Source organism: Marmota marmota, unplaced genomic scaffold (genome assembly GCF_001458135.2).
Source record: "Marmota marmota marmota unplaced genomic scaffold, marMar, whole genome shotgun sequence".
In the NCBI taxonomy this organism is placed as follows: domain Eukaryota; kingdom Metazoa; phylum Chordata; class Mammalia; order Rodentia; family Sciuridae; genus Marmota; species Marmota marmota.
In genome coordinates, this window is record NW_026000252.1 from 1,802,221 (window position 1) to 1,815,178 (window position 12,958).

The 12,958-nt window shown below is 35.5% G+C and overlaps 1 protein-coding gene and 1 long non-coding RNA gene across 2 annotated transcripts in view; one reads left to right on the top strand and one right to left on the bottom strand.

Moving 5' to 3' along the window:
- The window catches only part of LOC125614231, a 62,950-nt gene extending 55,992 nt beyond the window's left edge, over window positions 1-6,958 (top strand). Inside the window, exon 2 of the long non-coding RNA XR_007344835.1 lies at window positions 1,863-6,958. This is a non-coding gene — a long non-coding RNA (uncharacterized LOC125614231). The remainder of the gene's footprint in view (window positions 1-1,862) is intronic.
- The window catches only part of Gpc3 (glypican 3), a 370,154-nt gene that overhangs the window by 297,818 nt on the left and 59,378 nt on the right, over window positions 1-12,958 (bottom strand). The gene's annotated exons all lie outside the window — the stretch shown is intronic.

Genomic DNA, 12,958 nt, shown 5'->3' on the forward strand with positions numbered 1-12,958 from the left:
CTCAATTCACAAAAGCTAAGCTATGGAACTAAACTAGGTGCCCCTCAACAGATGAATAGATAAAGAAAATGTGGTACATATACACAATAGAATATTACTTAGCCATAAACAAGAATGAAATTATGGCATTTGCTGGTAAATGCATGAAACTAGAGACTATCATGCTAAGTGAAATAAGCTAATCCAAAAAAAAATCAAAGGCTGAATGTTCACTCTGATATGTGCATAATGACTCACAATAGGCCAGAGCAGGGGGAGTGAGGAGTGGAAGTTCACTGGATTGGACATGGGGGAATAAGGGGAAGAGAGGGGAATGGGAATGTGAAAGACAGTAGAATTAATCAGACAGAATTTTTGAATGTTCATGTATGAATACACGACCAGTGTAACTCCACATCATGTTCAACCACAAGAATGGGAAGTTATACTCCATGTATGTATGATATGTCAAAATATATTCTACTGTCATGTATAACTAAAAAGAATAAATTTTAAAAAAATAAAAAATAGTGATAGAGAAGTCTATCAGTCCAATGGTCAACTGAAAAGTTGATGCTAGAAATAATAAGGACAACCTTATAGATAGATAGATAGATAGATAGATAGAACCCAATCTAGATATATATGTATATATACACAAAAAAAACAAGAATACAATCCTCATTAGAATCTATTAGAATCGTTACTATTTTTTTAAACCCAGAATCAATAAATGGGATGGATTCAAATTAAGCTTCTTCTCAGCAAAATAAACAATCAGTGAAGTGAATGGAGAGCCTACAGAATGGGAGTAAATTTTTTACCACACAGACATCAGATAGAGGACTAATCTCCAAGATATATAAAGAACTCAAAAATCTTAACACCAAAAAATAATAATAATAAGCCAATCAGTAAATGGGCTAAGGAGCTGAACAGACAATTCCCAGAAGATGATATACAATCTATCAACAAATATATGAACAAATGTTCAATATCTCTAGCAATTAGAGAAATGCAAATGAAAACTACTCTAAGATTCCATCTCACTCCTTACTATTTTAACTAGCTAGTGCTCCTTGCTTCACTCAAAGACTCTTCTTTTCCTTTTCTTGGCATTTTAACTGTTTAAAAGAAAAAGAATATCAACCATTTCCTTTTAAGAGGATTTTTCTATATTTTCTCCTACAACTGAATATAATGAGAAAGAAGAAAACAGAAGTTTACTTCTGTCTTCTTGAAGTGAAAGAGGACAGAAGTCTAATCATGTTTCTATCTCAATGTTTATGGCCACATATCTGAGAAAAAGAAAATAAACACAACTCTATGAGCACAGTAGCTGACCGTAAGGTAAATGGTAATCTGACCCTCATGTTACAGAAAACAAGGTCAGGTCTTCCTAGAGAAATTAGAGATTCTGATGGAAGTCAGCAGTGAATGATCTCCTCATACTTAAGAGACACTATTAAATAACTTTTCACTCGCTCAACCTCAACAACATTCACTTGAACTTTCAATAACCTATTAATAGGAACTGAAAGCAAAATACTGATATTGCTATATGACTAGTCACTTTCTCAGAAATGTGAACTGCCTTAGCAAGTCACCAAAAACAATGGGCCCATATATCGTCTCCCACTGTTGTATAGTCATGATCAAAGACATACTGCGCAGCAGCTTATTGTTCTCAACTACACACACTGACTAGATTACAACAACCAGCTTGTACGTTTGATTATCAATTATTAAAAATTAAAAGACCATTCCACATTGACATTTGCTTTGTCTACCTGTTTAGCCTTGCTAATTCAATATTCTATTTGATAAGAAGGGAAACTGAATAATGTGATCCATGATGGTAAAAGACTGGTTGTTTTTTCCAGGAAATTGTGAGATATACATGAAGATCAGAAAAAAGTCAGAAAGACAATGAAAATAACCCAAAATGTAACAGGAATATGTCACAACTTTTATAATCACTGCCAGCAATGCTGAAATGAAGTTATTTAAAATAAGGTGAAATAGTAAGTCTTCAAAGTATTATCCTGAAATGCAAAGCTTATTGTGAGATTTTTTAAAAATAAAATCAGCTTTCCAGCTCAATATATTTTTGACTTGGTCTATATGGTTACCTTTTAAACATATCCAATTGTTTAAGAAAATCCAGCAAACTTATTTGTTTACAGAAAGCAACGTGCTTTTTCTTAAGTCATTAACCAATTTGCAATCATTTGAGAACCTCTATGCCCTGAGACATTTCAAGAAAGGCAAGTTTGTTAATCATTTGGTCATGCTGCTATTCAATATCAGCAGCGGAATCAAGCCTTAAGCCCCTCCAAATTCTAAAATACCTTCCTGAATCCTTCACAGTATTGCAAAGGGTTTTTCCTGCTCTCACTGTGCACACACAATCCCCATCAGTATTATGTGCACATGCACCATTTGTTGCTGACACTCATCTCGAGACACGGACAGACATGCTCCACTGGAGGACCGATTTCCAGAGAGAAGAGATATTTTAAATGAGAAAAACAATCTACCCTGCTTGCTCTAATTGCCTGTATACTGTGCACAATTTGAAAGAGAGAGAGAGGAAGGGGATAGAGGAGGCAACAAATGGATTTTAATCTATAACGTTAAAATTAATATGTGCAGCATTTTTTAATTTAAATCATTTCCATTAAATTCAATTTACCTAATTGTTAATGAATTAGCAAATGCATTTAGCAACCAAATCACCTACTAATTGGATACTAATGAAAACTACTTAGCTGGTTGTTTTCATGTTGATCATCATGTATTTTTACCAAAGTGAACTAACTACACCCCAGGCTTCTGGCTGGTAAAACCTGTACTTCCTGTTTGTCCTTCTGTTATCTGGTTCCTCAAGGGATAAAGAGAAGTACTAAGTTCTTTTTCTCTTTCTCTTGGGTCTGGGACAGTATTTGCACAAAACATTTATGTCAAAGAGCATGAGATCACCCAGCTCCAAAATAAATAAATAAATAAACAGTACTGTACAAACTCTATATGACACTGCCTTCTGATGTGCTAGTAAAAGAAACTGTTCACTTGCCCCAGTTGCTAGCTGAAACTTATCAAGACCTGCCAGTTTTTAATATAAAGCCTGAAACTGAGGCTGGAAAATCTGGAGATGCTTTAGAAAGGTCTTCACAGGATGCCAAAAGGGCCCTCCCCCACTGGCTCCGGCCCTGATCCCTCCTGCCTTTCCATTTCTTCAAGGCAGAGGGACATAGCCAGAGGCAGGGCTTCTTCCTGTGGAATGTATGGCCAATTATGTGTGAGTCCTTAAAGCACTCTGGGCTCCTTTAGTCTGGGGGCCAAGGCTTCAAATTAGGGTCTCCCCCTCCCCACAATGACTCCAATGATAACAATCTCGCAGTCCATTCTCTTTCCTCCATAAACACAACCCAATGACCTGCTTCCCTTCATAACTGGTGCCAGACCCTAAGTTGATTTCATCTGCCACCTTCCCTAATCTCTAGCTTGACATGGGTAAAAACTGTTTCAATCGGGACCTTGACTAAAATTGTTTCTAGGTGCTACTGAGCAAAACAACACTTAGATATTGTTTGCATTTGCTATTTTTGCTCCTAAAAGATACGGGACCATGGATGTGCTCTTTGGATACAACTGCTTAGATGTATTATCCTTTTTTTCCCCTTGGAAAGGACGAAAAATAATTTGGCTCAATTTCCATTTAAATGACTACCAGATATTTTCTACAGTTCTTTGTGTCTGATCTGCCAATTGAATTAACAAGAAGTTGCCCTTATGGTACCAGACAGCACACGTTTACTGGGAATCTGAAAAGTGTCCTTGCTATTATGCCCCTAATCACAAGAAAAGTTACAGAGCTTGTCTTTACCTCTGCCATTAAATCATCATGTGGCTTTAAGAAAGTTCTGCAGAGAAGAAGGGAACAATGAACAGAACAGGGTAAACATGGGAAGATATCCTGCTCAGAGGCAGGAGGCATGGTGGAAAAAAGCTTAGTCAATCCCTTGAGAACCTCATTCCCAAACTGACCCTCAGTAAATCAGAGAATTACAAATAGATTGGCTCACAGCTACTCCCACTTTCTCTTCCCCAGATGGCCCAAGATCATATCCATCTTGTGTTCAAAGAGGCCTCCCATACCCCACAAAATGTCTCCAACTGAGCCAGCATGTACATAAATATAGGTTCTGAGCATTGCCCTAAATGCCCTAAAAATCTTCTAGTCTAAATTTAGAAGTGTGTGTGTGTGTGTGTGTGTGTGTGAGAGAGAGAGAGAGAGAGAGAGAGAGAGAGAGAGAGAGAATGCTTATATGTATACATAAAAGCCTTACCCTAATCACCTTTAAAGCAAATTTTAAAAGTTGTAAAAGGTTAAGAATACCTTTATTCTGACTGTGCCCTTATGCTGGGCCTCTCAATACTTATAGATCCCACTCATATTGCTTTCCAATACAGTTACAGCAAAAGGTTGTAGAGGTATTTACTCAAAAACATCACTGTTGTGGAATCAACAAAATAACCCCTTTTGTACAATTTTCCCTATACTTCATTTCTGTGAAGATATACTGTATCTAGCTTAGCATGAACATGTCAAAATCTCCAGGCTTTGTGGTATACATTTACTTAAGTGTGGTTCTGACACAATGGTCATTTTTGCCATTCTGCCTTTAAGTAGAATTTTATTTGTAATATATGTAGAATGCATATATAGTGAGGAAAATTAAAGTCAAGTTTTATAGAATACAAGGAACTGAAACTGAAGGACAGAGGCATGTACAAAGGCAAACAAACCAAAGCAATCCTTTAGGCAACTACACTTATATAGAAATTAACAGCAGATTGGCATATGTTCTAGAATCTATGCACTCAAATTCTGAATACAATCAAGTTTATTTGTAAAGTACTAATTGCTGATATTATTCTTATTTGTATTAATTTTAGCTTTTGTGTGAATTCCATTTGTCCAAAGGAAATGCTATTCTTCAACACTGCAACCTTAACATACTAAATGATTTAGATGAGTGTTGGATGAGTTGTAAAATCTCTGTTAAACTATTAAACTAAGGCCATCTTTTACTTTCTGGCTCTTTGTCAAAGATATGTTAAATGGTCTTTTAAATTTTTTAAATTATTTAGTTCCTGAAATTACGTTATACAACCCTTATACAATAATTAACTTGTGGCTTTCAACAGTGATTAGTGAGCCTTTATAATGGTAATGATGGCTCATTCATAGATGAAGTTTATTAAGTCTATGGTCCAGAGCTCATTGAGATTCCAGAACAAGGAAAGTTTCCAAGGGTGCTCATCTAAAGGATTACATCCAGAGGGAGGGGTAACACCAAATTGCAAAGTTTCACTAGCAAAAGAAAGATGCAGCCACTAACTGAATTTATCAATTGATTCAAGAAGTTTTTCCTTTTTTAAGTCAAGAATAATCTGTTAGGGGAGCCTATCAGTTTTCTGTGAGCAAGTCGTCTCTACTTCCCAGACTGCAACAAGCCCCTGGGCCTTTAAAGGATTTAACAAATTACAAGAACAGATACAGCTAGCTCACTTGCTGGATTTCTGTTTTACCCAATCATCAAAGCCAAGGCTAGCCTTAAGTGATAATATTAACTCCTCATTGATTTCCTATGGTGTGCAAGTACTATACTAGGTGCTTGGCAGATATTGTGTTATTTAAACATTATAGCAACTCTTCAAGATAGTTGTTACCCCTTCCCTTATACATATTAGGAAACTGGTACAATGAGATTAAATAAATGGCCACAAATCACAATACAATAAGTTGCTATTGCTCTGACTACAAGACCCCAGTTACAGTGTTGTAATTGTGTTATCTCAAGAGAGAACCTCAAGCACAATAACAGTCAAGATTTTTTCTGAATGAAAAGTTTAAATCTTCTGTATGTAAACATATAAACATCAAAGCTATCTTCTAGTATTTACTTGAAAGCGTGATAAATGTTCAACATAAACATAATACATGAAAGGTCACCTGAAGGTCTATCAGAAATGAAATATTCATTGATCAGGTCAAATTAAGAAGAAAACAAATTGCAAAGTCAAAATTTTAAATTAAATTAGGTACTGTGAGATTTTCTATTTATTCTCAAAACATCCCACCATTCTGACTAGTACACATTATCATCAAATATTAACTAGATATTTTGGATAAAAATATTTCTCCTTTGTCTCTCAAGATGATACTCTTGCTGGGTACAATAATAATCCCAGAGACTCAGGAGGCTGAGGCAGGAGAATCGTAAGTTTGAGGCCAGCCTCAGCAATTTATCAAGGCCCTCAGCAACTTAACAAGACCCTGACTGAAAATAAAAAAATAAAAAGGTCTGCAGATGTAGTTCCATGGTAAAGTCCCCTTGGGTTAAATTCCTAGTAACAAAAAAAAAAAGGAGATGATCTTCTTACCATGACACTAAATAGTTTACTCTTAGAAAAATATCATTCCATCTAATTGGAAAGATTCTCCCTTCTCAAAAATTGTTTGGTGATGGGAATTTAACCCAAGAACATTATCAATAAGCTACAACCCAGTCCCTTTTTTTCTTCATTTTGAGACAGGGTCTTGCTAAATTGTCTACTTTGGCCTCAAGATTGTGATCCTCCTAACTCAGTCTCCCAAGCAGTTGAGATTATAGATATGCACCACTGAACTGAGCCCCAAAACATTTGATTCTACAGTATCTATCAATCAGTTTCTGGTGATCCATTTCACCATAGCACTGAGTTATTTGACATAGATTTATGACATGTAGTTTATGTACTAGTTTCTTTTAGTAAGTAAAAGAAATTCCTCTCAAATGTTTACCTGTCACAAACTTTACTGAAAAACATTATTTGGATTTTCATTATATATGATCTTCAAATATCCAAAATTCAGAGAATAATCAAAATATAATCAAATAAAATGTATCTCAGTAGCAAAAAAAAAAAATATATATATATATATATATATATATATATATATGGAAACCTCTCTTTTCCCAGCCCAAGTCCCCATTAGGAGCTAAATATTCTTGCTTTCTCCAGAATCCAAATAGATTTTAAAAACCAGTTTTAAAAGCCCCCGGCAGATTAAAAGCAGCATGTTAGAGTGAAGTGTTACTAATAGACTGACAGTATTCTAATGAGAATCACAGAAAAATCCACAAAAGCTTTATATTTGTAGAGTCAAATCTATTAATATCTATATGTGTTTATCACTATGAAAGGCCAAAGGCTGAGGGAAAAAAAGTAAAAATTGGAAGTAGATATTATTTCATGATTGCTATACACAGGCTTTTTTGGATATGAATGCTGTATGTATTTGTACATTTTGTTTTGTTGTATGCCAATGGCTCCTATGTCAGTATTTCATCAAATACTGTAAAATATTCTGAAAGTCTTCATTGAAATTTTTGAGCTTTAGCAATTTTAACAATCCATTTTAGACAAAGAATAAGGAAAGGGAAATTTGAAATGTACTCAAGAGAAGACAAAAAAAAAATAAGAATTCCAGGAATTCTCTCCATTTTCCTGTTTAAATTCCCTTGCATACTCATTAAAAGCACTAAAGTTTATTGAGCTCTCATAATGTACCAGAAAGTATGTTGAGCACATTGCAGTGATTACTTCATTTAATTTATGCATGAATCCTGTGAGATAGATATTATCATTCCCATTTTGTTAATGAGAAAGTTGAGGCTCAGAGAACCTCAATCGAATACCAAACTAATCAGAGATTAGAATTCAGGTTAGTACAACTCCAGACGGAATTCTCTTGAAAAAAAATAATTGGATATTGACAAATTATAATTGTATATATTTATGAAATACATAGCAATTCTATGATATACATTTGCAATGTAGAACAATTGAATTCAGCTAATCAACAGTTGTGCCATCTTTAATACTTACCAGTTATTCTTTCTGTCTTACTGAAACAGTACCCTTTACCAAAATGTCTCCACTCACTTCACTGGTCTAGCCTCTGGTAGCCATTTTGCTCCCTGTTTCTATGAGTTCAGTTGTTTTTGATTCCACATATAAGTGAGAAGATGCTGGACTTGTCTTTCTGTGCCTAGTTTATTTCACTTAGCATAATGACCATCAGGTTCATCTGTGTTGCTGCAAATGACATAATTTCCCTCCTTTTAAAAGCTGGATCACATTCCATTGTATATATGTATCACAGTTTCTTTATCCATTCATTCATTGATGGGCATTTGGGTTGATGCCTTATCATGCATTTTTGAAAAATGCCAATATGAACATGGAAGTGCACGTATGTTTAATTTTAAATTGTTTGAATATATACCTAGAAGTGGGAATGTTGGGTTTTATGGTAGTTCTATTTTAAATTTTTATGGGAACCTCCCATCACTTTTTGATAATGGCTATATTAATTTACATTCTCACTAACAGTATATGAGAATTATCTTTATTTTGCATCCTTTCCAGAATTTGTTTTGTTGCTGTTATTTTTAAAAATAGCCATTCTAACAGTGGCAAGATGATATCTCACTTTGGTTTTAATTTACATTTCTCTAATTTATGATGTTGAGCACTTTCTCATATATTTGTTGGCTTTTTGCATGTCTTTGGAAGACATCTATCCAGGCCCTTAGCCCACTTTTTAATTAGATTATTTCTACTGTTCCTATGGAGTTGAGTTCCTTATATATTTTGGATATTAACCCATTATCAGACATATAAATTGTCAAAATTTTCTCCCATTATGTGAAAAAGCTTTCTAGCTTGATATACAACAGTCCCCCCTTTATCTACAGTGTCACTTTCCATGCTTGCAGATACTGGTAGTCAAGCATGATTCAAAATAATAAAGGAGGAATTCCAGAAATAAAAAGAAAGACTACATTCCCAAAATTTCATGACAATTTACTGTTATATTTGATTATTAGTTATTATTTTGTTGTTAATGGCCTACTGCGCCTAATTTACAAATTAAACTTTATCACAGGATGCACATATATGGTAAAACACAGTATATATAGGGTTTGGTATGATCCTGGGCTTCAGGTACTCACTGGAGTTCTTAGAACATACGCCCTGTAGAAAGCAAGGAGCAGCTGCAATCCCATTTGTCTATTTTTGTTTTTGTTACTGGAACTGTTGGGGTCAAATCAAAAAAAAATCATTATCCAAACCAGTGTGGTATATTTTTTCCTCAAACAGATTTTTTTGTGTGTGTGTGTAGTGCTTGCTGGGGATCAAACCTAGAGCCTTATGCATGCAAGGCAAACACTACCAACTGAGCTATATACCTAGCCCTCAAACAGAATTCTTAACCTTAGCCCCCACACTATATCCTGCCCACAAAAGTAACTCAAATATGTCCAAGATGAACTATTCATATTCCTGTTGGGCCAAACTGACTTCATCTCCACACAGGCAGTCAGACTGGTTGTAGGGCCAGCACACAAACCAGCTTGACTCTTTGTGGAGGAACTTTGGTGATTGGCTTGCAAAACAAGTGAACTGAGTTTGTATATACTAACGCAGCCTAAGGCAAGACTAGCCTATTATTAGAATACACAAATCTCATTTATGATGTAAATGGAACACAGATTTAAATTTCCTCCATACAACAATGGCACGCAATGTAGTAACACTTTCTGAAAGAGTTTACACCATGCTGATAATCAATGCTTAATGAGGTCCCTTTCTCCAGACCCAAGACCTTTATGTTACTGTCATTCTATTAACCATCTCATTTTTCCTAACTTGAATAGCTTTGTACTCTTACAAAGGCCCATCACTATGTGAAAGTGGCAGTATAATTAATTTTTTCAGTAAAAGCCAAGTTGTTTGCTCTCAAACATCCTGCAGTTCAGGAATTGTCAAAATGTCAGACCATGTAAGCGGAAATAAACTCTGCATTCCATTTCCAATCACTTCCTGTAGAAAAAGAATAGCTACACATTCCATTGAGAAGGCAGAAATATACAGCACCACTCCAGAAAAAGTGATTCAATGTCTTTCTTATCTGCTAAGTATGCCATCAGTAAGTCTTAATCTATTTAAACTTACAATATAACACCCTCCTGCTGGTAGTAAGATCCTGTCACACCTTCAAAAGTTGATGCATATATATGTGTGCACACAATAAATAAGTCCACACATTCCTTTTTTCATGTGCCATTCAATGTGTGGCACTTACTATGTGTTCAATAAGTACTTAATGGAATTTTTTAAAATTAGAAAATAAAGGCATAAAAGAAAATAACCCCTCATAATCCTACCATGTAGAAAGAACTTCTGTTTTCTGTTACATATGATTCCAACCTTCTTTCTATGCATATAAAACATTTTTATAAAGTGGGCTCACACTTTATGTACTGTTTTGCCACTTGAAAATTAGTTCTCAACATTTTTCTGCCATGAATTCTTATACAACACCATCTGAAGAGCCATACAGTTCCCCATCATACAGATGCTCCATAACTGAAACAATTCCTTAATGTTGGAGACTCCAGTAACTTCAAGTTTTTCACTTTCATAATGTTATAATAAATATAATGTGTTCTTTATGTACTACCTCAGTTATATTCCCAGGATAAATTCCAGAACATGCACAAAATGGAAACAACCCAATGTTTATCAACTGATGAATGGAGAAATAAAGTGTGTGTGTGTGTGTGTGTGTGTGTGTGTGTGTGTGTAAATCAATCCAATGGAATATTATTCAGCCATAAAAATGTAAGAAACACTGATACATATTACAACAAGGAGGAACCCTGAAGATATTATGTAAAATGAAAGAAGCCAGATACAAAAGGCTACATATTGTCTGAGTCTATTCATTATATGAAATGTCCATAAGAAATCTATGGATAGTGCAAGCTGATTAGTGGCTGCTTATGGCTGGGGGTGGGAAAGTTGAAAGAATAAGAGGGTGATAGCTAAAGTGTATAGGATTTCCTTTTGAAGAGATACAAATGTTCTGAAATTGACTGTGTTGATGGTCACAAAATTCTGTGAATATCCTAACAACCAGTGAATTGCATACTTTAAAAGGGTGAATTTCATGGTATATGAATTATATCTCAATAAAGTTGTCATTTAAAAAATTCTGAGGCATTTTATTGGTTGTCTAAAAGTTAAGCGAACAGTTTAAGCTTTGATATTAAGAATTATTTCTTAAACTAAAATCAAATTTGTCTTAAGAATACTCCTAAGGTTATGAAACACTCAGATCACTGAGACTGAGACTTCTTAAACTTGGCATTAAAATGTTAATATCATTAACCTGTGTGTTTACTATTTACAAATGACAAAAATCCAAAAAGGGCAGAATGCTTGGAGATACACACACACACACACACACACACAGAGTCATATGTCACTTAATGATTGGTATATGATCTGAGAAATGCATTGTTTGTCAATTTCATGATTCTGCAAACATCATAGAGTACACTTAAACAAACTAAGATGACTATGATATCCCTAGGCAATATAATCTCATGAAACCTTCTATATGTATATGGTCTGTTGTTGTTCAAAATGTCATTATGTAGCACACACATTTTATTTTATTTTTTTTATTGTAACTGGGGATTGAACCTAGAGGGATTTTGTAACTGAGTCACATCCCCAGCTTTTATTTTCAGACAGGATGTCTCTAAATTGCTAAGGGCCTTTCTAAGTTGCTGAGGCTGACCCCAAACACATGATCCTCCTGTCTCAGCCTCTCTGAACCACTGGGACTACAAGCATGTGCCAGCATGCCTGGCTATATTTTTTAACACATAAAAGAATACAACAATTTTCAATAATCAGAAAAATTAGCTGTAGTGTCATTACATGAAATGCGAGATTCTGGGTCAATATAGAAATGGCAGAAGGAATAAGATGGTTGTATCCAATTCAACCAAGAATTTTTAGGTGCCTAGTATATGCCAAAAAACTGGACTAGCACCATATCAGGTAGTAGAATTGAGACATGGTCTAGTGTTGCTTCTATGACTACATGAAGAAAGTACTGAAGCTCTGTTCTCCTGACAGGGCATGTGCTACCCCTTGGAAAGGGGTTTCACACAGTGGCACACTATCTCCTTATGAAGCAGTACTGCGTAGGGTAGCTGTGGCAAAAGAGCAAGCCCACTGCACTTAGAACCAAGAGCCCTTGGTTCCAGTCCAAGCTCTTCTTTTAGTTGCTGAATCTGTATAAATGCTTTAAACATACGAGCTTTACATACGTCATCTGAAAGTAGGTACTCCCACTTCACCAGGTTGTGGTGAGAATTAAACGAGATTATATCATCTAAAGTGCCTGACACACAGAAACTCCATACATGCTAGATACATAAATACATGCAGATTATTTACTACTGCAGCACCTCTGTGCACAAAGCCCTTCTCTAAGAGCTGCATCAGCCTTAAGTCCATGCCTCTGAGGATCCTCTCATCTAAAACAAATTACATTGCTTTTTCAGCTTCCCTTTACCAACTCTGAACAAAATACCAGAAAACACCATTTTACTTCCTGAGCAGAGCTTAAAAAAACAAAACTCCAGACAAAGCCTTCAGTGTACATTCTACTTTCCTCTGGGTGCCCTCTTCATTTCAAGTGCTATAATGAACTCATTTCTGCCCTTTCCTATGCCTCTCTGGTATGCTGCTCCCATGGGTGCCTCCTAAGTGGTTCAAGCAAAAGACCCATCATTGCTCAGCAGTTAGGGCAAGTTAGAGCCACAAGTCAAATACCTTCCTGAGACCTTTAACCTTGCTGAATGGGGTGGGAGAGTGATGAAAGCCATTCTGCATACCAGAAAGGTCTAATGTCACAGCTTACAACCTGTCCAAACAGGATGCTTAGACTTTTTTTTCTAAATAGTGATCAGGGTGGCTCAAAAACAGAATTCTATAGTGACACCCTCCAGCCACCCCATACCAAAAGGGAAAGAAGGTCAAGCTGAAAGGAGGGGGATAC